Source organism: Hipposideros armiger, unplaced genomic scaffold (assembly GCF_001890085.2).
Source record: "Hipposideros armiger isolate ML-2016 unplaced genomic scaffold, ASM189008v1 scaffold_32, whole genome shotgun sequence".
Taxonomy (NCBI): Eukaryota; Metazoa; Chordata; class Mammalia; order Chiroptera; family Hipposideridae; genus Hipposideros; species Hipposideros armiger.
The window spans coordinates 1,249,981-1,253,890 of NW_017731382.1; the positions used below are offsets into that span (position 1 = coordinate 1,249,981).

Below are 3,910 nucleotides of genomic sequence, written 5' to 3' on the forward strand. Positions count from 1 at the left end.
GGGCAGGAGGTCACACCTGGGGGCAGTTCCCCTAAGACACAGCAATGCTGAGCTGTCATAACTGGGGAAGGAGACAGTGTCACTGGCCACCAGGGATGCTGCCCGACACCCCACGTGCCCAGGATGGCCCTGCAGGGAGGCATGGCCCAGAACGCCAGCAGCACCCGCTCTAGGACTTTGAAGAGCAATTGCCCAGCCGAGGGCTTCTCTGAGGCGGGGACACTGTCAGGAAGTGACCGGCCCTGAGAGAAGCCACCCCTTCACACTGGTCATCCCGGTGCCCCTGCAGCCCGAGGAGAGGAGGACTGAGTGTGCCAGGCGCACTGCGCGGGGCCGAGGGGGTGAGGGGGGCAGGTGGGGCTCTGGTGCCAGGCCTGGGGAATTCCAGGAGGCGGAGGCCTCCACCACCCCTCCTCCAGGGCTCCCAGCTCCCAGCTCCCAGCTCCCAGCAGCCTCTGCCGCATTCCTCCCCCTGGGTGGGCAGGGGATGGGGGCTCAGTGCATTCCTGTGCAGATAGGGGAGGCCTGGGAGGCAGTCTACCTCAGCCTTCTGCGGGCCGATAACCTCGGCTTCCTGGGATGGGGACACTGGGCCTTGCTGAGGACACTCAGGGCCAGCCTTTGCTGGAGAGCATGTGGGCACATGTCCAGCCACTGGCAAACCTTTCGGGATGGGGGATGAGCATCTTGCAGATAAGATCAGGACTTACCAGCCAGTGTGGTCATCGGCGGAGCCTTTTGACCAGAGTGGGACAGTGACGCACAGGGCCTCGGGGTCATAGCACTGGGGACAGCGAGAGTCACACATAACCTTTCTGGTCCTCAGTCTCCCGTGTGGCCGGGCTTCTGTGAGCATGGCGTTAGGGAATTCACATGAGGTGATGGCCCAGCCCAGGAGCAAGGGCACCAGGGATGGCAGCTCTCTAGTGGCCCACTGGGTATTTGGCACAGGGTGGCATGTGGCCAAAGGGCCCAAGTCAGACGGTGATGAGGAGGCAGGAAAACACAGTCAGCCCGTTTGCTTAGGGGCCCAAGGAGGCCGCGCCTCTGACCCAACTTCAAACAGCGAGCAGGGGAGGGGCGGGGAGCTCTCAGCGTTCAGACGCCCGTCACCCCCCAGCCCTGCCCCCCACGAGGCCTGGTAGGAGCCCTCCACATCTACTCGTGTTTACATTCCCCCAGGAAATATCACCGCAGACCAATGTTTTGTAAATGTTGAAACTTGAGGCAAACAGTCCTGGAGCTGAGCTCACCCACCACCTCTGCCTCTCCACAGGCAGGGGGTCGGGGTGTCCTGGAGGGGCACCTGGTCGCCTGGCCCAGCCCTCTCCTCCCAGCCAGGCAGAACTAAACTGGAGGCTTCTGGGAGGGGCAGGGAGCAGGCACTGGACAGGCAGGATGGAGGCTGCCAGGCCAGGCGGGCCAAGCTGGGGCGGGGGACCCCACGTCCTCTCCCTACCGCCCTGGTGTTCTCGAGCCCTCCTTTTCTGACCGGAGATGGACGTGGTTGGGGTGTTACTTGTACCTGAAGCACTTGTGACCTCAGGAGACAGATCTAACCGTCATGCCTCCCAGGTAAAAAGCCTGCAGGCTGAGCCACACTGTGACGGGGTTCTGGTGGGCGCTGGCTGAAGACAGGACTGGAGGGGCTGTGACACAGCCGTCTGTGCAGACGGGACCCCATGGCGTCTCATGCTCCAGGTGGGGTCAGTTCCTTGTTTAGGGTTGGGTGTCTTGTGTTCACCACGGTCCACGCCTCCCCAGTGCTCCCTGGAAGCCAGCTGTGTGGGCGGCCCAGAGGCACCCACTCCCCCCTAAGCCTCACCCTACTCGGGTCCACAATCCTGTCAGATCGGGCTCGGCCCAGCTGAGCCTCCCTCTGGACACCGGGGGAGGCCAGTGGCCAAGGCGTGCCCCAAATGCCTGGGCCCCAGGCAGCTGCCTCCCAGGGCTTGGGCGTCCGGTAGCAGGCATCGGGACTGCGTGCAGGATTATGGCTGACGGATAGTCCACACCACACTTACCCACCGCTCACCCGCTGGTGGGCATTTTTGAGCTGTTACGAATACTACTGTGGTGAACGTCTGTGTACAAGGTTTCGCGTGGGCACACGTTCCCATCGCTTCTGGGCTCGTACCCAGGAGTGGCAGTGCTGGTCACACGGTGACACTTCGTTTAGTCTGAGGAAGCGTCACCCTGGTCCCACAGCGGCTGCACCACCTGCATCCCCACCAGCAGCGTAGCCCCGACTTCCCACACACTCACCCACACCGTCAGCGTCTGGCATGTTCATTCTGCTCGGTGGCCACAGCACAAAACCGGCCCTGTGGACCCCGGGCCGCAGGAGGGGGCACAGGGTCGGGGTGCTGAGCCCTCGCCCAATCGGCTTGTCCCACCTCTGAGCCTCCAGACCAGTGTGAAGGCGTGGGCACCGGTGTCTGGGCATCTAACCACTATCGTCCAGCACCAAACGAATAATAAAATGCTAAAAGTAAAGAAATAAATTTAAGAATAGTTGTTTAATAATTAAGTGAAGGAAGAACGTACAACAGACTGGGGTGCTCGGGGACCCTAAGCTGTAGGGTCGGGAGAAGCATTCCTGGCGGGAGGTGTGGTGTGTGCAGAGGTCCTGTGGCACCGCAGAGGGGCATTTTGTGCTGTGTGAGGAGGCCAGCAAGGACCGAGCACTGGGGGCCGTGAGGGGCGGCTGGAAGCGGGGCTGTGGGCAGCGAAAGTGTCTTGGAGGCTGCAGGGGGCTGACCCTTCAGGGCAGAGGGCAGAGGGCAGGGCTGAAGAAAAGGTTCCCAGCAGGGACCACAAGGCCACTTGCCTCTGAAAAGTCACTCAGCCCCTCAGATCGAGACTGGCAGAGAAGGGGTCCCTTGTCACAGCTGGGGCCACAAGCCAGGTGGGTTGTGGGTCTCAGCCTGAGGGCAGCCTGCAGCCCAGGGCTCCCCGGGGACCCTGCCCAGTCCCCTCCTGCTAGGTACGAGGGGAGATGTCATAGGCTCCTGCCAGTCCAGAGGACGTGCCTGTCTGAACTGCAGTGGGCAGACGGGGCAGGTGCTGCCCAAGGCCTTTCGCCCCCACACTGGGCCCCTGTGGTCTGGCAGCCCTTGCCGTGTCCCCCTGAAAGGCACATCCCGAACAAACAGCTGTCAACGCCGTGGGCATGCGCCTCACCAGCCTCTTCCTGGGCCACAGCCCCTCCTCGGTGTCCCCTCTGTGAAATGGGAACAGTCATTCCTGCGGTCACCTGAGAGCCATCTGCAAAGTACAGCTGCCAGGCATGTGGCAGGGCCAAGAGCCCCACATCAGCTTTTGAAACACACTGAGCTAACAGCATCCGGCAGCTTGTGGGGGACACAGAGGGTGGTCTGGGCTGGCCCCACACACAGTCACTGTGGGTCCTGCCTCAGTCTGCTCACCTGAACAACAGCGTGACAGCAGTCCCTGATCCCCACGGCTGGCCCTGGGCCCACGGAGTAGTGGGCGCTGTTACCGCCTGTCCCCCTCTGCCCCCAGGTGGGGCCCCAGCGTGCCAGCTGGTGGACTTTGGGTGTGTGTGCACATGGGTGTGGGGACAGTTCTCCCTCCCCCCGTTAGATGAGGTGGACACCACCGCGACTCACTGCATCCAAGGGCCGGTGGGTGGGGGGCAGGCCTGGCAGGCAGGAAGCGGCCCTGTCCCATGCAGCTGCCCCTCGTCAGACACAGATCATTTCTCCAAATGCCCAGGAGACACAGGTGCTCAGAGGCCAGATGTGGGGGTGGGGCCAGGGCTGCCAGTTGCTGAGCTCGGCTGGTGTACGCAGCGAGTGGAGTGGCTGGGCGAGACAGAGACACAGACACAGAGAGACCCAGGGAGGGACAGAGACAAGACAGCGGTGTGAGGTAGAGGGAAGATGGA

At 62.6% G+C, this 3,910-nt stretch overlaps 1 long non-coding RNA gene across 1 annotated transcript in view; it reads right to left on the bottom strand.

The window, feature by feature from the left end:
* Window positions 1-2,624: 2,624 nt before the first annotated feature.
* Window positions 2,625-3,910, bottom strand: part of LOC109380051 (uncharacterized) — a 1,942-nt gene continuing 656 nt past the window's right edge. The window contains exons 2-3 of the long non-coding RNA XR_002123362.1: window positions 3,633-3,827; window positions 2,625-3,223 (exon numbers count right to left, since the gene is read on the bottom strand). This is a non-coding gene — a long non-coding RNA (uncharacterized LOC109380051). The remainder of the gene's footprint in view (window positions 3,224-3,632; window positions 3,828-3,910) is intronic.